Raw genomic sequence first — 24,825 nt, forward strand, 5'->3', positions numbered from 1 at the left:
CATGGAGGAAGGCAAATGGGAAGAGAGCCAAAGTGATTTTAAAGAATCCTGTAGGAAACCCTGTAACCAGAGAAGTGACTGAGATGGTACTTACATTTATACTTTGGAAGCATCTGCCTTTAATCAGTGCTTAATCTAACTCTGCAGAAAGCATCATTAATAAAGAAAGAGGTTGGTTTTTTTTCCTCCCTTTGGCCTCATCCAAGTGGGTAGAAGAATACAGAAAAGGTATGGAAGCTACGCTGTGCTTCTGAGTTCAGCCTAGCCTGCAGACCACCTAATGCGGGGACTTCAGGGTCTCACCGCACCCACCCCACCCCCGGACCTCCTGAGGCCTGTAGTGTGAAATTGTTCACCAGGCACACACTCAGCTCTTCCTCCTTCCTTTTCTCCTGCGCCATCAACACTGGGGGTTGAGACCAATAAAATACACGCTTATTTATGTGGTTGTCATAAGGGACACCAAGAAGCCACCAAAGCATCTCCACATAAACTCCCCCACATAATCTTCTGTTTTGTTAATTCTTGAGAGAATTTGAAGCTCTCTGGGAGGTGTCACACCATAAGCTATTTTCAGTCACCTTCCAGAGGCAAGCTGACAGCCAACTGTGATAAAGGATACAAGTGGGTTGATGTTTACAAAAAGGAAGGAGGTAGAAGTAGGTGTTTAAAGGAGAGTTGGATAGAATCACAGGCAGATTTCAGCACTGCCAGAAGGGACACTAAATACTAGTCAGAAGAACTGACAGAAGTCACAGCTCCACCACTATAAGCTGCATAATAGTGAATGGGTCACTCAATTTCACTGAACCTTAATTTTCTCCCTATAAAATAGGATAATTCTTTTAAACATCCTTAGTCTCAAGAAGCAAATGTGATTATACCTGTAAAAACACTTTGCAAACACTAGATAAAGTATTTATTAATTTTTTTAAGATTTTATTTATTTATTTTTAGAGAGAGGGGAAGGGAAGGAAAAAGGGAGAGAAACATTGGCGGGGGATAGGCCACAACCCAGGCATGTGCCCTGACTGGGAATTGAACTGGTGACATTTTGTTTCGGGGCAGGAGGACACTCATCCAACTGAGCCACGCTGGTCAGGGCAGTACCTGTTATTTTTTAAGAAGGAAAAGACCTGGTCGCTTTTATCCCACAGAGAGGAACTGAAATCAGACACAGGCTTAGTACCAGGCCTGGCACAGTGCACACATGACCTGACTTTTTAAACCAGTGAGCAGAAATTCTAAGGCCTTGTCTGATTTCAGACTGAATCTCAGAATAAGAGAAGACCAAAGAACAGGAGAAGCACTCAGAGTTAATAAGCATTTTTACATGGATAAAAATGTGTGTGTTTGAAGAGGTAAAAGAGACCTTTAACTTCATTATCTTAAAAGGCCCTGGCCTTTTTAATATAAACTCTTTGCAAATATTATTTTCCTAAGCTATTAAGTCACATTCAGATTCCTCACTCTGAAGTTTCAGAGAACCTTTCTACTCCCATCTTTGAGATAAATGCAAATGGTTCCAAATGTAAGGACTTAAGTGACAAAGAGCAATACACAAACACAGGTCACCCAAGCAGTATGGGGTTTGCATTCAGGACTTTCCTCACACTTGCAATTGACAGACAGAGTAGAGCACCTGTGCGGAGTCCTCATGATAAAAGAACACTAACAAGGCTGGTCAGGGTACCCCCACATTTGCATCCTTGGAGTTATATGGCATTGTCACCTCCCTCATTTGCTAACAGGTAGTGAGCCCTGCCAGTCTCAGCCCTGCCATCTGATTGATACACTGACCAGCTTCAACATCAGTGGCCAAGCAAGGTGCATCATCTTTCACAGAAGCCACACCTCCCATCCATTTATTTAGCAAAGATGACACTGAACCTCCATTATTGCAGAGCACCTGGAAATAGTGAACCAAGACCAGAACACTTGAGGCATGCAGCCCATTGTGTGACAAAGGTATACAAAGAACTCTGAAACAAGAAACAGACTATCAAAAGGCTGCAAGCAAGAATCGACCAGAGGCCTTCAGAGCACAGAACAGGGAGCAGCTCAGTCTGGGAAGACTTCCAAGAAGAGATGGGATGCGAGCTGAGGCTCAGAAGATGAGTAAGAACTCAATATGCAGAGCACATAGAGATGGGCTTTCCAGAAAAAGCACGAACAAGGACACACAGGCCTAGAAAAACGGGGCATGTGTAGAGAATGTCAAGTGGTCCCATGAGGATGGAATATGGACAAGGAGAGGGGCATGGAAGAGGAGGCTATGATGAAGGGATGCTTTGCCCGGCATTACATACTACTTGCATACTACTAAGGAATTTGAACTTGAACTTATATTGGGTAACAGGCATGGACACTGGCACTGTTTGAAGCTTTTAATTACTTATGTGTAACTATCAAGTCCTCTGTTTCCCTAATGTGCACCACTGCTAATATCCCACTGACAAGATATCTGTGCAAATAAACAGTTGTTAGTGGGCAATGCTGAGGGTTGTGAGCAGTTGTGAGCAGCCAAAGTGAACAGACATTTTGTGGCAGAACTGGCTATGCTGATTTTAGGGACACAGCTCTGAGAAAGTACAGAATCCACTTCCTAAGAATCAATTGCCTTCAAAGTTGTAAGGGAGATTCCTTGGCAGATCCTTATAGGAAACATGCTCAGTGCGGACACAGTTTCATGATCTTGTTTACCGCTGTGGCCCCATTGTCACAGTACATATCATTTAACGGGTGCTTAATAATCATTTGTGAATAGATTCAAAAAACAGCTAACCTCCTTAAAATCCTTTCTGAAAACCAGCCCTGGCTCCTCAATCCTCTGTCTGGTCCTGGAAAGGAAGTCCTGGCTGGTCCTCCTTTGTGAGACCTTGTTTTTCACTCTCGTCTTTTATTTCCAGCTAGCCTCACCTACAACAAGCCCTTCTCATCTCTCATCTAGACTGTCACAATGATCTTCCCAATGGACAGTCTGCTCCGGCCCCTTCCTGGTGGACTGTCCCACATACTGACCACTCCTGCCCCAGCCACATCTAGCCCTCGTCTGTGCCCTGCCCTGCCCAGGCCCTGTGCCCACTGTGAGCATTGCTAAAGCTGCCCTCCTCTTGCTTTTTTTCTTACTGTTTTTCCCAATCCCTCAATACCTTGATTCCTGCTGCTTCCATAAAGCCTTTCCCAGCCATGCCATCCCTCTACATAAGTAATTACCAATATTCTAACAGCACACTGTGTCATATACTTTTATGATCAGCTCCATACCATTTCAAAATTATTTTAGATATTACCTTTATGTTTTGGTCTGGGTTTCTCCAGAAGCATTGACAAGCACTTGGGAGTGATCACAGGAAACAGGAGTAAGGAAGAAAGGAATGGAAGTCTAAGAAGGAGGAGAAGCCAAGAAAGGGCATGCACTTAAGGTGATTACTGTTATGGCCAACTTGGACTCAGCCTCCTTGGGGAGCCTCTAAGAAACCACATAGAATGCATTTGAGAATTAGGAGACTGGGCATTTATCCTCTACCTTATATACCCTGTCAACTGAGTGTTGTCCACAGGACCATTATGGTACCCAGCCTCCAACATGGCCCCAATGACCCTTATCTCTGGTATTCAGGTTCTTATGTAGTCTCATCCCAAACTGAACAGGTGTAACCAACATGACATTGCAGAAGTGACCATCTGTAACTTCTGAGGCTTAGTCATAAAAGGGAAGGTGGCTTCTTCCTTATTCTTTTAAACTGCCACCCTGGAGGAAGATAGCCACCATGCTGTGAAAATACTCAGTCATATGGAGATTTCCTGTAGAAAGGAAATGAGATTTCTTGGAATAGCCAGGACCAATTTATCATCCGTAAGTCATTTTGAAAGCAGATCTTCCAAATCTCAGTTAAAGGTTAACTTCCCTTCAACCTCCAAATCTCTGGACTATGCTTGCTCATTGGCTGAGAGAGCTTCCAGGGCTTTGGAGAAAGCACTGAGACAGAAAAGCCAAGAGAAGCAAGGTTAGATGCTGTTAGCATGAAGGAACTGTCTACCACAGCTTTAGCAGAAATCAGAGATAGGCTGAGGGAACGTGACAGGGCTACCAAAAGCATCTGCTACACTCAGGAACTTCCTAAAAGATGGCTCCCATGTACCCTCTATTCCTTCCAAAGGGTCGTACCAAAGGGTGGCAAGTACGTGTAGATACTGAGCAAAGCCTTCTATGTGCAGCTCATGAGTTCTGCAACACAGCAGTGGAAGCTGCTCCATCCTCTAACATCCACAGTTCCTTCCTTGAACCAATATATTTAACATTTAGTTCACTCTGCTTCTACTTTATGCCTTGTATTATTGAGTATTGTTTTGGCTGCAAGTAATAAAAATCCTAACCCTAGCATACAGTATTTGCAAAAAAAAAAAAAAAAGAGAGAGAGAGAGAGAGAGACTTTATTGGCAGGAAGCAGGGTGTGGTACAGAATCTAAGGAAAGAGAGGCTGCAGACCCTCCTGGACTAGAACCAAAAACTGAATAGGGTCAGGAACCTCAAAAACTCCTGTCTCTCCTTGCCTTTTGTGGCTGCTGCCATTCCTCAGCGCCTTTTCTCCCCTGTCTTGCTGTATACTGGCTTCCACTGGTCCTCACTGACCCGACAGAAAATGGCCACTCTCCACCACTGTGTTCACGTGCTGATCCCTTTCATTCTCAGACACAAAACTCCCAGAGAAGGAGCTGAACCAATCAGTGGAGGTCAGGCAGTTCCTGCTGCCAACCTGGGGATGAACCAGGAGGAACAATTCCTAAAGAACTCCCGAATGAGGGCAGCACCATCACATTATTTTTAAAATAAATGAGGCAACAGTCATGAACTTCCCTCTGAATGCTTTTAAACGTTATACAGAGGCACAACTTTACTGTTATTTGGGAACCAATACAGTTTAGAAGGAAAACATTTACACACACACAGAGGACTTAGAAGCCTTGAATTCTACCTTGTTCTCTGAACCTCAGCTTCTTAAGCCAAAAATGGCACTGATAACACTTACTGTTCAAAACAGTCATGAGATTTAAATAGTCAAGTACGACACTTCGTAAAGTACAACCTAAAATGAATGTATGTGGTGGTGGTGAGGTTAAGCATTTACATATATGGTCCCCCACTAGTGACCACATCCCTACCCCACTGAGGGGCACAAATACATACACACTCCAAATTCTTCACACCCACCACAGCCCTACCACACTTAAGTTTCAACAAGTAGTAGCTACAGTGGATTGCTGACTTCTCTGCGCAGGAGGCTGCAGGGAGGGATGGTGGGCAGATAGGCATGCAGCCAGCCTGAGGCTGGGAGAGGTGGCCAAGTCTATATGGAAGCTCAGCGGAGGGACTGGCTGGCAGTCAAAAAGGATATAATTAACTTAGGAATTGCAATAAACTTGTAGCCATGCTTAATAGGCTTCAAATATTTTCTCAATTTGCCCTGGCTTCATTCTTCTCAGTTTGCCCTCATTGTGGGGGGAAGGGAAGGAAAAAGACAAGGAAAAGCCTTAAAGGGGCAGCACCACCAATCTTGTAAAAGAGGAATAGGTGGAGGCTTTGAACAAAACCTCAGTGGCCTGTTGTGACATCAGATATCTGTGCTGCCACTTAAGACCACACAGAGGAAAGGAGTTCCAACGGGAAGAAACACACCCAACTAGACTGTGAAGCTGCCCCCCCAACTCCCCTCCCTGTCCTCTATCTTGGTCACCCCTTAGAGGCTGAAGGTGGTCCAGGGGCTATGGTTTAGTGTCCCCTGACATTAAATGCCCAGTTGTTTGACCATTTCAGCTTTTTTTCTCTGCTTTTTAGTCACTAGGTAGAAAATGGATGTTGGTATTTGGGGAGCAAATGTAAATGCTTCTGGAAATGAATTCACAATGTGCCCAGAAGATTCCAGAGACATGTCTGCTGATATTCAAATTCTGAAATAGAATGACTAGGTATCACAGGACAATTGGAGGACATTCCTCCTCTCTACACTACAGGGCCTCAGGTTAATTGCTTCATGCCAAAACCTGAACTTGATTAACTCAGTTCTCTCTCTCTCAAATCCTGACCACAAAACCTCCCCTGGCTATGGTACAACCAAACCCTCAGGCATGCTTGACCCTGTGGCCATCTGTCACTATTAAAAGAACATGTCCTTTTATCTGTAGTATAGGTGTTAGCTGTCCCTCTGTTGCCACCTGTACCCACTCTCCTGCCCTCAGGGATAGATTTCTCTTGGCCTTCCCCAACCCCACTGGACCCCCAGTTTTCTATTCACCTCAATTTCCTACCATCTTGCTTCTTAGAAATGAGGCAAATTTCTTTCAACACCTTGAACATAACAGTTTCAAAGATGCCCCCTGTATTTTTTCACATGCATGCCCTGGGGACTTACCCTCCTTCTCAAGCAACTCATCTGAGTATTTCTTTCAAATACATAATATGCTCTCCCTGAAGCCTTATTTTCAAGGCATTTCAGTCCAGAGGCACCCTGAAGTGAGCATGCATGTATAGACCACCTGGGTCCCTCCACAAGTTCTCCCTCCTCAACTCAGTTTTTGAAATTACATTTGCCCTGGCCAGTCTAGTCTGCCAGAACCTTGGCTCCTTGGAAGCCAGTGACCTCTCCCCCACAGCACCCAGCACGGCATTTCCTTCTGAGAACAAATCAGAGCAGTGGGCTGAGGGCATGCCCTGACATGGGCCCTGCGATATGTGCCCAGAGCCCAGAGACTTTGCTCAAGAGAAGGAGCCTATGTGGGCGCTTCCTCAACCCCTCTGAGGGCCCAGGCTTCCTCACCTTCCCATCTTTGGGCCCATCCCCCACCATCAGGGGTCCCAACAGGCCTTGGTGGAGTTAAAGCTGCAATCTGTGGGGGGCCCAGGGTCTCACAACCTCAGTGACTCAGAGCTATAGCCCCTGCTACCCGAGTTCTGTTATTACCTCCACAGCCTTCAATGCAAAACGTAAGTGTCTGATGCCAGTCCTGAGAGCCCAGGTGTACATTCATATACAATCACACTTACACACACAGCCCAGCAGAGTAGAGACATGAAAGTGAATAGACCCAGAAAATCCGAAACTTCACTGGGTCCACTGCCTGATTCCTTTTAAGGAAAAAGTCCAAAAGCCAAGGGGCTGAGAAAGGGAGGTTCACAGGCCAGGTGACCCCAGAAAGGAGACCAATGAGCAAGTAAGCAGGCAAAGGGTCCCCTATCACTGGCCTGGTTAAGGCTCACTTCCCTGACCTCACCTCACCTACTGCCATGGTGGTCCAACGGCTGTGGTTTTAGGGTCCTGTGAAGATGGAGGCTCACATCAAGCTCCAGCCAGACCCCAGCATGGGCTGTCCTCTCATCCACTTCCTCCCCAAATTCATACCAACATTCAGGACTCAGTTCAAGTCCTCTCCTTCAGGGAGCTATTCTCAAAGAAAGGTCTTTGCTGGCACTGACACTGTCCCCTCCTCCCTCCTCTGACCATTTCGTACTGGATGAGTCTTATTGCCTTGGTCGGATTAAAAGCTGGTCCAGGGCAAAGACTGAATCCTCTTCCCTTGTGTCTCTCCACACCCAGCCTGGAGTTGATGCTCATAAATTAACATGCAAGGTCCCTATTAAATGGGATGAAAGATGCTAGATGGGAGATGGCTCAGCTGCTTCCAGAAAGACACTCGTGTTTCAAAGCTCAAGGAAAGCAGGAGGAGGGGAGGGGAGGGAGAGAAAGCACTCACTAAAAGCTTGCAGAGTAACTAAAGAGCTGAGCATCAGAACAAAGTCTCATTTAAAAGAGCAAAGGAAACACTAGAAGGCTATTAATGGTGAACTGAATATGATAAATTATTACTTAATTCACTTGGTTTCACTCCTTGTTGTTATGCACAGTTAATTGGAGAGAACAAAATGCCAGGCCTGCTGGAATGGGGGTGGGAGGTGGGAGCAATCTCAGGCTGGTAGCTTCTCCAGGACCACAAAGCCATCATGTAGGGATGAGAAGCACTGGGCCAACCCCACACCCCAGCCTCCTGTGGTAGCTGGGTCCCACTGACCCACACTCTGGTCCCCCAAGGGCTGGAGCTACTGGCAGCCAGGTGGCCTAACGCAGGGAGAATTGGAACGTGGGCAGAGTGGCAGGAGGCCCTGTAATGGTCTCCTGGGCCCTGAACACCGGCTCTGCCACTGCTGGGCCCCACTCAGTATTTCTCACCCTCAAGAAAGTTAGATGGCCTCAGTAGCAGATTTGATCTCTCCTCAAAGATGTGGTTTTGAGTGACTTTTCCCTGTTTCTATTTATTTACTATATTTACCCTGAGTTCCTCCTAAATTATAAGACAATAACTGGGGGAAGGAACCAAAGGAGACACCAAAATGAGTAAGAGAAGAGCTCTGCCTTCTCTTACAGTTGGGAGAACAGATACAAGCATACTGAAATCATTATGGCCCACATCAAGAAAATATTTCTAACACTTAATTTAAGGCAAAATCTGTTAGAGTCTGGATTTTATTAATAATCCTGTGGCTAAAAGAAGGAAAGGCAAGCAAAATAGAGCCTGATAATACCATCAACAAGAAAAATTTAGAAACATAGAACAGCTACAGACCAGGATTTCGAAAGTAATGTTTATATGACAATTAATCAGCAAGGCTTGGGGAGTTATAGTCACATGACTATAGAAAACATTGAAGTCCACCTGTCTAACTAAAAGATAGTTTAACAAACATCATCAAAAGACATTTGCATAATTAAAGAAATAGTAAAAGAGGATTATAAGATATAATGCAGGTCTAAGTTTGAAGACCATGTCCCTTTTCCTAAACATGCATTTAAATTAATATTTAATTTTATGATTAAGGACTATTCCCAACCCTCAGTTTTATAACAAGAAATAGCTTTTAATTGGTACACTCCTTTTAGTGAAGCATAAACGTAATCATAAGAGAAAAAAAACTTTTTCACAACCCTGCTAATTAGAGGCTCGCAGTCTCTCCTTGCATATATATATATATATATATATATATATATGATAGCTTAAAGAAGACCCTGGAGTGATATTTCTATCAGTATAGAAAGTTAGATATCTTGAGTAATTCTTACAGTTGAAATAGTAATGTATTAAAAGATAAAAAACTTAAAACATTTAAAAATCTCTGAGGATTCTATAGATAAGCAAAGCAAAAACCCTTGGACAAAAGAGTGTTAGAACCAGCTTTTACCTAAAGGCCAAGCCTTGGAGACTTTACATTCCATTGGATAGCTTCATGGGGTATGAAGCAAGACAGAAAGCCTGGGGCCCATTTAAAGTGATATGTTAGCCCTGGATGGTGTAGCTTAGTGGGTTGAGTACTGGCCTGTGAACTAAAAGGTCACCAGTTCCATTCCTAGGGGCACATGCCTAGGTTGCAGGTCAGGTCCCTGGTTGGTAAGAGGCAACCAATCAATGTTTCAGTTGCACATTGATGTTTCTCTCTCTCCTTTCCTCTTTCTCAAAAAAGAAATAAAACTTTTTTATAAAAGGTTAACTATTAAAAATAAGTAAAGTGGGATGTTTAAGAGCGGTCTACTGTGCAAAGCTAGGGCATCAAAAGGCTTACACTCATAATGTAAGGAAGAAATAAAATCTGCCTCCACAAGGAGGGTGGCAGAAGCAAACACAAATTCTTCCCAGAGAAATTCCACTCTGATCCAGGGCCAAGCAATGAGGCTTTAACAAAACTTAGCAGTTTATAATCAAAATCACAAAAATACAAGGAAATAAGTCACTATGAATGACAAATTGAAACAATAGACAACATAAAGATTTTAGGTACTGGAATTATCAGATAGAAAGTTTAAGAGCTAATAGAAAAGCTTAAAAATATGAGGAACAAGAGACTACAAAGAATGATCTTAGCCAATTTTTAAATGAAACAAATGAATATCCAGAAATTAAAGTACTTAGAAACTGCAGTTAGAAACATAATATACGACTTCTGGCCAAGATGGAGGCATAGGAAGAAATATTGTACCTCCTTGCACAATTAAGTTTATGAACAACAAAGATTTAAAGACCAGAATGAAACTAGAACAGAGAGAAAATTGAACTGTACCAAACCATTCATCCAGACCAGTAAGAGGGGCAGAGCTGGCAGCTGGCGGAGAGGGGTCTCGGCAGGAAAAAGCAGCCGAACTGACCAAGGCGCGCAGGCGGCAGTTGGCAGATACCAGGCCCAGGGTGGCAACGGGCAGACCCAGTGAGGGTGCAAGGCGGCTGGCTGACCACAGACACCCATTCACGCACAGATAAACCAGGTGAAAAAACAGACAGTGAGACAGGGCACAACAAAGGGCCCCAGTGCCAGGAAATAAAGCCTAAAAGCACCAATTGGAAAAACTTTCGGGAGTCGAGGCGCCAGGAGAGGCTCCCAGGCTCACAAAGAGTTTGTTAGAGAGACCCACAGGGTCCTGGAGGTTGCACAAGCCCACCCACCCGGGAACCAGCACCACAAGGGTCCAGTTTGCTTGTGGGAAGTGGCAGAGGGGACCAAAATCCAAGAGAGAGCAGACAAAAACCCATTGCCCCTCTCTGACCCTGCCCCCACATACAGTGTCACAACCCAGCAACTGGGTTGCCCCGCCCTGGTGAACACCTAAGACTCCACACCTCATACGTAAAAGCGCAAACAGACCAAAACATTATGACTCAAGAACAGCTCAAAGCCCCAGAGCCAATACTTTTATGTGACCGAGAGATAGCCAACCTATCAGATGCACAGTTCAAAACACTGGTGATCAGGATACTCACAGAACTGGTTGATTTTAGTCACAAATTAGAGGAACATGTGAAGGCTAAACTAATTGAAATGAAGCAAAATCCACAGGGAACCAATAGTGATGGGAAGCAAACTGGGACTCAAATCAATCGAGTGGACCAGAAAGAAGAAAGAAACAACCAAACAGAAAAGAATGAAGAAACAAGAATTCAAAAAATGAGGAGAGGCTTAGGAACCTTCAGGACATCTTTAAGCATTCCAACATCCAAATTATAGGGGTACCAGAAGGGGAAGAGAAACACCCACGAGTGGAAAACTTATTTGAACAAATAATAAAGGAGAATTTCCCCAATCTGACAAAGGAAATAGACTTCCAGGAAATTCAGGAAGCTCAGAGAGTCCCAAAGAAGTTGGACCCAAGAAGGAACACACCAAGGCACATCATAATTATATTACCCAAGATTAAAATGAAGGAGAGAATCCTAGAAGCAGCAAGAGATAAGGAGACAGTAACCTACAAAGGAGGTTACTGTCAGACTGTCAGTTGATTTCTCAAAAGAGACCTTACAGGCCTCTGAAGAGGCTGGAAAGAAGTATTCCAAGTCATGAAAGGCAAAGGCCTATATCCAAGATTGCTCTATCCAGCAAAACGTTCATTTAGAATGCAAGGGCAAATAAAGTGCTTCTCAGATAAGGTCAAGTTCAAGGAGTTCATTATCACCAAGCCCTTATCATATGAAATGTTAAAGGGACTTATCTAAGAAAAAGAAGATAAAAAATATAAACAGTGAAAGGACAGCAAACTCACAGTTACTAACAACCATACCTAAAACAAAAGCAAACTAAGAGGACAGCTAGATCAGGAGCAGAACCATAGAAATGGAGATCACATAGAGAGTTAGCAACAGGGGAGTGGGAGGAGGGGAAGGGGGGAGAGGGTACAGAGAATAAGTAGCATAGATAGTAGGTAGAAAATAGACAAGGGGGAGGGCAAGAGTAGTATGGGAAATATAGAATCTAAAGTACTTGTGACACATGGACATAAACTAAAGGGGGGGTATGGGGGGAGGGGGTGTGCAGGGTGGAGAGGAATGAAGGGGGGGAATGGGACAACTGTAATGGCATAATCAATAAAACATATTAAAAAAATAAAATCAAACAAACAAAAGAAAAGAAACATAATATATGACATTAAACACATACAAAGAGAAGATTTTTTAACTGGATAATAAATACAACAAAATTAGACCAGAGTGCAGCACAGAAACACAAAATGATGCAAAATAACTGAGAGGGGTTAAGAGACTTGTGGGATAAATTAAGGTCTAGGATAAGTCTAAACTTTTTTTGAAGTTCCAAAAAGAAATAATATAGAAAAAAAGGAAAGACAATATTCAAAATATATTATAATAATGAAGGAATTCCCAGAATTGTTAGAAAAGCATTTATCTTCAAGTCTAAGAAGCTCTGCAAATCCAAAGAAAGACAAAAATAAAAAAAATTTTAACTATAAAAATTTCAGAAGCTCAAAAGCAAATAGATTCTGAAAGTTGCCATGGCAAAAAGGCAGATCATGTGCCAATGAATGACAATTTAATTGATGGCTGGCACCTCAACAGCAATAAAGGAATCCAGAGAGGAAGAGAATAAAGTGTCCGATATACTGAGAGGGAAAAAAAAGTCAGTCTAAAATTCTATGTTGACAAAACTGTCTTTTAAAAACAACAGTGGAATATAGATAATTTCAGACAAAACCGAAGAAAAGTTTATCACCAAAGATTCTCACTAAAGAAACTTCTAAAAGTAATACCTCAAGCTGAAGAAAATGTACCTAGGTGGAAAGTCTGAGATACATGAAAGGATGGTGAGTAAAAATATGGTCATGTGCGGGTAAAGCTAAGCAAACACTGACTTTAAAATTAGTAACAGTAACAGTAACGCTTAATTTGAGAGGTGAAAAAGTAGGCTAGAAATAAAGTAGTGGATAACAGGGAGATAAAGCATTCTCAAATCCTTGTATTGTCTAGTTCAGAAGGATTAAAGTGTTGATTAACTTTAAACTAGTATAGGCATGTTAAACTAACTTGCTAAGAAACACATCTGCCATTAGCATGTTACAGTTTCTGAGATTACAGTTTATTTTACTCCATATGTGCCTCATCTGTAAAAACCTCTAATCTCATCAACCACATAATGACAAGCTGTCTCTGGAATTGGAAATTCTTTTTTTTTTTTAATTTAAAGAATTTTTTTCATTTTTTGATTTTAGAAAGAGAGGAAGGGAGAGAGAAACATTAATTTGTTGTTCCACCTATTTATGCATTCATTGGTTGCTTCTTGTATGTTCCCTGGCTAGAGATCAAACTTGCAAACTTGGAGTATTGGGACAATGCTCTAACCAACTGAGCTACCAGCCAGGTATGGAGTTGGAAATTCTTATAATCCAGGAATGTTACTACCCACCTGATAGACAGATGCAAGAGTATGACTGTGTGCCCTTGCACCTTAATTATATTCCCAAGAAGTAGTTCACAAAAACAGACCTGGAAAATGACTTAGAGTTATTTCTGATATAAATGAGAGCTCTGTCAGCTAAGAGGAACTGAAAACCAAGGGGAGTTAGTTTCTGCTGGGTCCAGCCCTATGGTGGTCGGTATTTTTAGGGATCCACCTTTAATTCCTTTTTGTACGCTTCATCCATGGTCTCTGGAAAGAGACCATGGCAGTGGGCCATCTGACTGATGGCAGATTATTGAGGTCAAGTGCCATAGTGACCATGTCGAGGTAAAGGATGAGGCCAACAACATGGCAGTCTACAGGGAGAACTCCAGTTCAAAAACCACAAGGGACAGGGAGTGGCCCCACTGAGTGTCATACCTTCCAGGGAGTGGGATGAATCTGACAGGGAATGCAGAGTGAGAGAGAATTAACTCAGAACCATGGGGACGAGGGTAAGACAAAATTACAGGCTGTGGCCAACAGCAGGCCCTGTTCGGAGCTGTGAGGAGCAACGGGCCAAGTGCTCAGGAGGAAACAGTAGCCCTGCTGCCTGCTCTGTTGGAACAACACTGGGACGGCTTAGGATGCAGAATTCCTGGAACTTTTAATGAGTGTAAAGGGCATTTTTCACGGAGCAAGAGGAAATTAGCTGTGCTCCCAACAAAGTGCACAAATCGTCCTGGCCTACAAAGGCACCTTTTCCCTTAATGGTTTAATGGGCCCTGGGTAAATAGTAGGTGAGCCCCTGACAAATGGAAAAGTCTGAGTTTATGTAATACAGCCCCACAGAGCTAATAAAGCAAGGCAGGGAGCTCCTTTAAAGCTGCTACTCCTTTATTAACCTAAAGAGAGTTGAAAGAGCCCTGTGGATTGTTCTACTGGAACAAACTTGGAAAAAGGGCTCCTTTAGTAAGGAGGTTTCTCTGAAGGTAGGGTATCAGCAGAAACACTGCCCGAAAGATATCCAAAATGTGTCCTGCTACACAGTGAAGATGGTTGATGGCTCTGGAGATGGGTGGGGGCAGGAGAGGGAAGTGGAAGCAAAAATGCTGCCCAGCATCAGGAGCCTGGCTGTCACATGACATTTACCACTCACTGTGATCTTGGCGGAGCCCACTCTGGGCCTTGGCTTCCACATCTGTGAAGTGTTGTAATAATAATAGCAACCAACACATATTGAGGGCTCCACCGTATGCCAGACACATGTTCCTAGCACTTTACGTGGGCTACTTCATTTAACTGTCACAATAATCCCAGGCAGGAGGTAGGAAGAGGACGTTCAAGAGAAGCCAAAATCTGACAGTGTTGGGCACGAGTCTGACATGGCTGAGTAAGCCAGAACTGAACAGAAGCAGGGCTGTTTTAGATGGAACCATTAGCTACAGCCCTCCCCACTCCTGTGGAACTGCTTATTTTGTTTATGTTACCTGAGTGGTTCTCGCAGCATGTGGGTTTGTGGCTCCTGGATTAGACGGCCTTGGTGATTCCTCCCCCACACCAGAGCATCAGTGCTCTTTACTCCATGTCACCCTGCCCAGAGTCGTACAGCCATTCCTCAATATTCAGGCCCCAGGCAGAGGATACAGGACACTGGCCACTGAGGAAGGGTGCTACTGTGCCCAGTGAAATGGAGGTTCAGTGGGTACTGGGCTTTCTCCAGCCTGCCCTCCCCTGGGCCAGAAGCTTGAGTCTCATTTGAATGGGAAAAGAAAATAGCAAAGAAAGTAGTTTCAGAACAGGAAATTCTGAAACTCCCTCGGACTGTGCCAGGACAAATAAGGACCCTCCTAACCTAAAAGCAAGATAGAGTGTGACTCGAAGGCAAGGTTACTTAACCTCTCTGTACCGCTGCTTCCTAATATATTTACTGGTTAGGAATAGCCCCTACCTCACAGGGAGGTTATGAGAAGCAGAGTAATAATCCCTCCGGGTTGCTAAGGATGCTGAAGTTTCTGGTTCTAGTCTTTTGGCCATTGTGACAGTCCTGTGGTTTCATGAGAGAATGACCCACCTCCATCTAAAAAAACAAAACCCCTTTCTACTTAAGCTAGCTTGTGTCGGGTTTCACCCGCCAGGAAGTTGGAAACAGATTACTTAGAGATGAACTTACTCATTACAAACATCTTCAGTTCTGTGCACTTTTTCAAATGTTCTTTTTCTAAATGGGCCTCTAGTGGGGATAATGATTAGTTCACAGATTTATTCCCAGGAGAATGAGTAAAATAAAGTGCTGCTCATCACCGTTCTAATTCTTTTTAGTCCAACCGCTCTGGGAAGGTTTCTGCAGCAGCCATTCTTCTCCAAGCCCCCTCCCCCACTGCTCAACTGCCAGGCTGTGGGAGAAACCCCAGGGTCTTGCTTCATGGCCAGCAGTCCTCTTCACTAAGAGGACTGCATGTCTCCAAGTTGAGTTACTCATTCTTCAACTGAGGTCCCTCCACCAGGTCAGTTGGATGCCAGCTACCTCTTTCTACCCTTCAACATGGCCTTCAATCACATGAGCTCCCTGTTTTCCCATAATTTCAGAAAGAGCTGGTTTCCACTGATTGCAACCTACGTACCCTAGCTTCAATAGGTTACCACAGTGGTAAAAGCAAGGAAGTAGATGGTGAAATGGGGTGTTTATATTGAGGTGTCAAGGAAGGCCTTTCTGAGAAGGTGTGATTTGTGCTGAGCATTAAACGAAGTGTGGGAACAAGACGGGCAAAGGTCTGAGGCAGAGCATTCCTGGAAGGTCACAGGACATGCAGACCTTGGGGTGGGAGCACAGTTGAGGAGTGGTGAGGAAGCCAGTGTGGCTCGAGCTGAGCGTGGAAGGAGATAAGAAAGAGTGCCAGACAGAGGCTGGAGCATGGGGCACTTCCAGGCTACTCTGATGATTTGGGGCTTTAAGATGTGGCATTAGCCACTGGAAGGCTTGGACAGAGCAGAAACATAGTCTGGGTTTTAAAAAATATCTTTCATGAGAAATGATGTGGGAGATATGTGTAGGAATAGAAATACCGGTAAAGACACTGTCAGGAGTCCAGACAAGAGGTGACAGTGGTGTGGTCACAGTGGAGATGGAGATGAGCCAAGAGATTTGTGATAGTTTTAAGAAAAGCTGCCTTAGAGGATTTGCTGAAGTGGGGTGTGAGAGCAAGACAAGAATCAAGGTGGAGTCCTGGGTTTTGGACTGAACCATGGAGTAAATGGAGTTGCCAATTTCTGTGATGGGGAAAACTTTAGGCAAAAGAGACTTGTCATTTAAAAGTCTGTCTGAGATATCTATAACTATGTAAGAAATAATCACAAAAGTTAGTAGCTTAAAATAACAGTAAACTATTATTACCACACAGTTTCTGTGGGTCAGGAATTCAGGAGTGACTCACTGGGTACTTATGGCTCACAATCTCTCCCAAGGTTGAAGTCACGATCTTGGCTGGGGCTGGAGGATCCACTTCCCAAGTGGCCCCCTCAGTGGCTGGCAGGCTGTTCTGGCCATTGGTGGGAAACTTCCATTCCTCACCACCTGCACCGTTCCACAGCTGATGTGTGTCCTCACAACATGGCAGCTGCCTTACTCCAGAGAGGTGATTTCAGAGTAAGGCAAAAGCCACAATATCCCTTATAACCCTGCCTTAGAAGTCACACTCAGTTATTCCCACAACATCCTGTTGGTTGCGCAGGTCAGCTCCATTCAGTGTGAGAGGGAACCACATAGGGACATGATACCAGGAGGCAAGGATCACTGGCCATCTTGGGGGCTGGCACGCACACTGGCTGGCACGCACACTGTCCACACAGGTGCTAGGAAGCAGTGCAGACAGAGCCAGCAGGTTGTCAGAGCGCAGGGCTAGCAGAAAGGAAGGAGCAAGGAGGCAGGGTTGGAGCAGAATGGTCAGATTATAAGACACAGAAACAGGTCAAAGGGACTGATTCCAGACGTGTGGAATGGACTTCAGCTGGGTGTTCCCCACTGAAGGAGGAATTGGGCTGAACAGACCCTGCTTCTGCCATATTTGTCAAAATTCCCATAGGTTTTTCTGTGGGGTTCTGAACATATGGAGGAGCCCACCAGAGTTAATGAATGGGGAATGATCAACAGAAGGAAGAGGAAACCCGAGCTGAAGATGTAAACTAAATCAGGTAAGGCTACTTACTAGTCAGTGTTAAAATGCGTCTCTCCTCCCTTTCTCTCACTCTCCTCCAAGTGTTGATTGGACATAGGGCCGGGGAAAGGACAAGCAACCAGTCTCAATGGCACTGAGTTTAGAGAGAAGCAAACATAGGACAAGGAGAGATTGAAGTAACTACCAAATCCGTGCAATTCTGGGGAAAAACTGACTGGAATCCTAGCAACCCTGTGATAGTTGCACCGTGGTTCAGACTCTTGCTCCAGGTTTACACCAAGTCTCTTGAAGCCGAGATCAACAGAGCCATATGGCATTTTCCAGCTATGAGACTACTGCCTGCCTGGTAGTCAAGGAGGCATCCTTCCACACCTCCACAAATACAGCAGGGCCAACAGAAAGGAGACACATCCAGCTGAGAAACACAAAGCTCTGCCCTCCCAGCCCCACCATACAAAACAATTTTAATGTGTAACTACCCATTAAAACATAGAGACTAATGCATGGTAAAAGACAGGCTGAGTGCATTCCCAAGAGGATGAGAAAATTAGCACCACAGGTATTCATCCATCCTTCCTCCCTCCTCTTCTGTTTTGTCCTCTCCTCTCTTCCCCTCTCCTCTCTTTTTCTTTCCTCTCCCTCCCTTCCCCTATCTCTCTCTCTGCCATCCCCCACATACACACACCCGTCCTGTCTTTACAGTAGTCACTATCACCTTGCAGGGTTGGCTAACAACAGCACAGGCGTGCCTGAGGTCTACATTCCTAGTTTATGGATTCTTCCACAGTGATAGGGTCTCTCTCAGTGCCTACACCCTCTCAGAGGCTCCCCAAGGAATGAGGGTCAAATATTGAGGAAGGTAGTGATCTCCCCAAGACATTCTGAGACCCAAAAGTTGCCTCCCAAGAGTTGGTTTCACACAAAGGAAGCTGATATCTGCCCATGTAATCCAAAGGTCTGTAACTTCACCTCCAAGATGGCCCACCTGAGAAACCTATCAAACTCAGTCTGGGCACTGACACTTTAGTGAAGGCTAATTGATCAGATTTACTGAGTCTTACCTTAAAAATGCAAAGCCAAGGTGCCCTGTTGCCCCAGGCCCATCCTTGTAAAAGAGTTCTCTTAAAGGACCATGCCCTAGCTCCAACCACATAGGAAGCCAGCCCTGACTGTTATTTACAAGTCCATGGCCTTGCTTCCCACCTTTGAAATGCATCCAGTGCTGGGCTGAGCCATACAGGACACTGAAGGGAGAAATGCTCTTCCTTCCTCTGCTTATTGTCTCTCTCTCACATTCTGAGCCTAGGCAACTTCATCTTCTCATCTCCCTGGACAGGTACATATCCTGTTGTCTCCATCATCAAGTTCCCGCACTACTTCATTCCTTCTTACAGTTCTCTTCCTGTCTTGGGCAGTAGTGGCATCCCTGCAGTTCACACTGCCCTTTGGGAGCACCTCCCAGTCTCTTCCTGCCTCAGGTGGTCACACTCTGCTCTCACCTCTGTCCACCCTACTCCGTCTCCCCACCATTGTTCTCAGTGCCCCCTCGCCATTTCTCCTTCCACTGTCCCCAAGCTTCTGCCCAACGAGAGTTCTGCCACAGCTTGGGACTATTCTAAATAGCTACTTTAAAGATATTTTATACATGGCAAAATGTACCTAAAGATTTATTTATCTTGTAACAAATAATTTTATAAAGGAGAACACAGAAATCTGGGTAAGTTAGATGGCTCCTTCAAGGTCACACAGTTAGTTAGTGGCAAAGAATCCAAGGCAGGATTCTAGCACATGCGGACCCCAACTATGCTTCCTAAAATATTAGGAATGAGACAATCAGTAGCATTTAGAAACAATGGCTACATATTCTTTGGCACTATTGAGAGGTGGGGCTCTGTGACCCTTCCCTTGAATCTAGGCAGACTTGTGACTGCTTCAACCAATAGAGGGAGCTGGAAATGATGCTAGGTCAAAAAAGGTCTGCCTGGTTCTCTTGGAAAGCTCACTCTGGGGAAAGTCAGCGTCTGTATACACATAAGACCACCAAACACCCCAAGACTGCTGTGCTAGAAAGGCCACATGTGGTGCTCCGGTCAACAGCCCCCACTGAGCTCCCAGCTGACAGTCAACATCAACTAGTTAGCCATGTGATGTGCAATCTGGACATCTAGCCAGGTGGACCCTTAGAAGATGCCAGCCCCCAACTTTTAAGTGATCTTGCTGCATATATGTCCTTCCTAGCTGAGGCTCCAGACATCATGGATCAGAAAAGCCATACTTTTTGTTGCCCTGCCTGAATTCCTGACCTGCAGAACCTATGAATATGGTAAAATGGTTGTTAGAGGACAGTTTTTGGGTGATTTGTTATGCAGCAGCAACTGGAACAGACACATAAATAAATTTCACATGACTTCCTCTAACAGCTTTTCAGAATTAACAGGCCATGAGTAGGTGCCAATTTTAAAGGACATGCCTAAAGGGAACAAAGCCTTCCCCTCTGTTCACATTCACACTCCTCACTCCAGCCAGGTCTGCTCTCTGAAAAGCAGCAGACAAGCCAGGGTTTCAACTCCAGAGCCATCTTAACCTCCTTGAACTTCAGTTCCTCCTCCATAAAATAGAGATAGGAAGTAATCTTCATTTCGTGCATCTGATGGGTGGTCCAGGAAAGTCAAGGGGTAAACCTCCTCTGTCTGGAAACTCTTCTGCTCGCTTTAAGGATAATCATCAAGGCCACTGACAGCCTGTTTCCCCTACCCTGCCCACTCCTCAGCCCTTCCCCTTGCCTTGATGCCCTTGATGCAGGGTAAATATGGCCTGACTCTGTTGACATAATCTTCCCAGCCCAGGCCATTAGCTTTACAGAGCCTCATACCACTGTCATCCTTCCCCTCTAGTTTGCACCTTTCCAATAAAAGCATTGCCCCTTTTGATTACAGGAGAATTCTCCACTCTAATTGACTTCCAGGCATTAAAGTTTTACTGAAATGAGCTCAGAGGCTCCCTGGGGACAGAAGTGCCGAGCATTGCCGCCCTTAGGGCTCTGATGCTGGTGGAGTTTCTAAAACTGCTCTAAATTTTGGCAAGGCACCTTCTGGAGATACAAAGAATATTTCAAAGCAAGAGAAGCACTCAATTTCCCTCTTGCCTGAGGCATGAGAGGGGAAGAGCAGCTGGGTCCTGGGCTCTCTACCGTACCTCACTGACCTCTGCCACTGGGGGTGCAGAGCAGGCCACAGACATGGAGGCCTGGCACCTGTGTTCCTGCCCCAGCTCTCTTCACTCAAGGCCTCTGCAGAGACATGAAACAGTGAGGTGTGGTGCCTGCTCTCCATGAGTCTGCAATACACCAGCATTAGGTGGTGGGATTAGGGATAATTGAGCAAATTTCCTACCAGAAAGGAAACAAGTGCTAGACCTTTGAGAACAACAATAATAATAAACACATATACCACTTTATGCCAAATCCTGCCTAAGCCATTTGTATACCTGAATGTATTCATTCCCCCATTACAATTTTGAGGGACAGATTCTACTTTTAATCCCCTTGGACAGATGAGAAAATCGTGGCATGAAAAGGTTGAGTAACTGAGCTAGAATTAGAGCTGGTAATACATAGATCCGGGATGTGGAGCCAGAAAGTCTGACTCGGGGTCTGTGTTCTTTGTCACTATACTATGTGGCCTTTCAAGGCATTAGAGGCCTTAATGCAAGATGAGGAGGAAGAGAAAGTCCTTCTAAGCTGGAGACACTGCAGATATAAAACAACAAAGGTGGGCTTCTGCTCTCTGCTTGATGGCCAATCATGTCCTTTCTCTCTCTGTGGGGGCGGGGTGAAGGGGAAAGGAAAAAACATGACATATATGGTCTTATGTGCTTAGAAAATTTCTGAAATGACAAACAGAAAAATGTTATCAGAAATTACCTCTTAGAAATGGAAATGGAGGAGAGTGGAAGGAAGGGAGGGAAACTCTTATTTTTATTTTTACACTCTCCAAACATTAGAAAATTTTGCCTTGAATCACTTTTAGAATTCCATACTGTAAAACCTGAACAAAGGAAAAACTCTCCTCCCTGTAGCCCATCACTGCTCCCCTAAGGGAAACATCTGTCAAGAGGGGGAAGCTGACCAAGCCAGAGACAGTCCTTGGGTTACAGAAGTGGGCAGGGGAGAACAGCCTCTGTCTGCATCCTGTCCTCTGCCCAGAGGGAGCTGGGGACCCACCCTCCGGCCAGTCCAAGGGCCCATCCTTCAGGCCCAGGATTCAGACTCACCCCCAACCTCTCTCTTCTCTTCTCTGAGCTTCCCCAGCTTTCCACTCACCACCACGTATTTGCAAAGATCACAGAAAGAAAACTGCAGACACATGTTTGGCAATTTTTTTAAATTAATTGAGAACTTACAGAAATTGTGAAATTCCATATTAACATCTGGATTTCTTAGTTATTTTGACCAAACCAAAAGATGTGGCAATGCATTCTCACTAGGCAACCTGGAAGCTGGGTTGAGGCTGCTCCTTTCGACAGGACGCACAGTGCTTGCCTCCATCTTTACTCCCTACACTCATGCTCACATTAAGGTCAATGCCATTTATATTTCTTCTATGCTGTTGCTTTCCTTACAACTGATGGGCTTCCTTGGCTACATCACCTGCTGGGTCCTGGGAAGCAGTTGAATTTGCATTCTGTGGTTTAGATTGCAAATAATTTCCAGTTGTCTCAATTCTGTTCTCCCCAAGATCCTCTAGTACAGGAAGAGAGTCCAACACATTCTGTGTGTTCCACACATCCTTTATCAGTAAAGCTTTTCACTGATGCCTGATAAATTGATCCATCATGGTTAAATCACAGAGTAAAGACCCGGATTTCAAGCTATTCAGAACTGGCTGTGGCCAAGTCACCCATGCAGCTCAACGCTCAATCCTCCTCAAGAGTGCTCTGCACTTTCATGCCTCAAAACGCTGACAGATAACACACTGCTCTCACCTAGGCTTATAGTTTTACTAAATATAACTGCTGCCTTCTGTTACCTGTCTTTACAGACAACCTGCATCTCTCTGGCTGATCTGTCTTCCCCTCTTGACAGTCAGCTTCCCATTACACCTTTCTCCTGCTCATGCATATTACATGAATGACTCACATCTCAGGAAAAAGGGGAATCCCTTTACCTTCTACTTGATTTATTTTAAAGAGTAAAAATATCCTTGAAGTTAGTGTCATGTAAAAATTCTTTCACACCTGTAATCCCATTTAATCCTTACAGCAACCCCACCAGAGGGGCACAGTCACTATTTTAGAGATTAGGAAACCAATGCACAGGTTGGTTAAGTGACTTGCCAAGCATCACACAGCCTGTGTGGGGCCCAACTCTACTTCAGCGCTTTTTCTTTGTTTTCAAGGACAGGTAGAGTTGACTGATTCTCAGGACCAGTGGTTAAGATGTACATGTCCTATCCACCCTGAGAAAAGGGTTGCAATGAGAAAAGGAAAGAAAAATTCATCTCCCTAAGGCACTTCTCTCATATCACCTGTGACTGAGTTTGCTGGGGTTTATGGTGACTCCCAGGTGCTTGGGTATCTACTTTTCTGAGGTGGCCATGAGAGCAGAAGAAACTCTTTTGAAGGACTTTGTGAGGGGCAACAGACCCCAGCCCTGGGACACTCCTAGGAGTCTTACTCATTGAAGAATCCAGGACCAAGGCCACCAAAATCAGCAAAACGAGCCCTCCCAGAAGTGCATCTCAAGGGCCTCTCAGAGGCACTCAGCCAAAACTGTGTCTCTCCTGTTCTCAGCCAGGTCCTGCCACATTTAGGTGTCTCAACGTTATTCTGACTGTTTTAAGCAGTTCAGCCTGCTATAACTAATACCATACAACTGGTGGCTTAAACAACAATTTGTTTCTTACATTTCTGGAGGCTGAGAAATCCAGGATCAAAGTCCTGGCAGATTCAGTGTCTGATGACAGCCCACTTCCTAGTTTGTAGACAGTCACTTTCTCTAGCTAAAGGGGGGTTGGTGGTAGGAGTGGGGAGGGAAAGACCTCTGGTCTTTTCTTATAAGGACACTAATCCCCTCAAAAAGCCCCACCCCCATGACCTCACCTAAACCAAATTACCTCCCGAAGGCCCCACCTCTGAATACCACCATACTGGCAGTGGTTAGGGTTTCAATATACTAATTTAGAGGTAGAGAGACAATCAGTCCATAAAGCTGACCTTGGCTGCCTTTCCTCCCCCTAAAAGTATTAGTGTATGGTTAAATACTTTTGTAACGAAGAGGAAAGGAATTAATTTTACTAAAAGAAACAAATCATGCTTGATCATAAAACCAGGGCAATAGAAGCTTATAGTCACTAAACAAGATTTCATTAAATCATAGGGAAGTACTGTAAATCCAGAAGAAACAAAGGTCTGAAAAAAAATCTATACATTCAAAGAAATAAAAACTCAAGTGTAAATACCTCTTAGAACACTGGTAGTTAAATGGGTAAGATTCAACAGTAAAGGTAGGATATGTTTGAACAGTTGGAATGACCCCCAGGAGCACAGCAGGAAGAACAGGAGTCTACTGCAACCTTGCTGGCAACACATGCAATAGAGAGAAACACAGAGAAAACACAGTCGAAGGGCCATTTGCAGCAGTGTCCATGTGGCATTACCTAGAGCAGGGGGTGCCTAGCAGACAGGATATTTTAATCAACTTGGAAAGACTGTCCTTTTCAAGGATGGGTGCACCCTCCTGTCAAGCTCCATGACATCAGCCATCAGTTTTCCAATGAACCCCCTTTGCAGGAATCTCAGGCTTCATGGTTAGGTGGCTTTCAGGAAACATTTTTCCTAAAGGTGGGCGGGCTCTAACAAACTGCCATAAAGGTCCAGTTCTCTTGGCAGCTTTATTATTCATTGCAAATGAATAAGTCAATATCAGCCTGGCATGGGCTTTCAATATGAGAACTTACCTTTGAGAAAATTAAAGTACTCATATGAGAACTTCCCCAGAATCTCACAATTACATCTACCCACCTGTCGGCATCTGTGTTCATATTCACTGCCTTCTCTCCTATAGCAAGTTGCAAAGATGGCCACAAATTCTTCCCCTCCTGAACCCATGTCCCACTGCAATGTAATTATGCAGCTTCCTCCATTAGGAGGTATAATCTATTTCTCTAATTCCTGAATCTGGGCTTGGTCTTATGACTTGCTTTGGCCAGTAAGACATTAGAAAATGTAATGCAGAAGGAGGCCTGAGAAATATTTGCACATTGGGACTTGCCTTTTCTTGCTAAGCATGGAGATCTGAAACCACCACGTGAGCAAGCTCAAGCCAGCCTCTCAGCAGATAAGAGGCCATGTGGAAAACACATGAGGCACCCCACTTGGCAGCCAGACAATTGCCAGGTAAACAAAAGACACACAAGTGCCAAACAGATGATCTGAGATCGCCCACTT

The 24,825-nt window shown here is 44.5% G+C and overlaps 1 protein-coding gene across 1 annotated transcript in view; it reads right to left on the reverse strand.

Moving 5' to 3' along the window:
* Positions 1–24,825, reverse strand: part of SCN11A (sodium voltage-gated channel alpha subunit 11) — a 133,597-nt gene that overhangs the window by 82,095 nt on the left and 26,677 nt on the right. The gene's annotated exons all lie outside the window — the stretch shown is intronic.

This window comes from Artibeus jamaicensis, unplaced genomic scaffold (genome assembly GCF_021234435.1).
Source record: "Artibeus jamaicensis isolate MK-2021 breed Jamaican fruit bat unplaced genomic scaffold, CSHL_Jam_final contig_519, whole genome shotgun sequence".
NCBI classification, from domain to species: domain Eukaryota; kingdom Metazoa; phylum Chordata; class Mammalia; order Chiroptera; family Phyllostomidae; genus Artibeus; species Artibeus jamaicensis.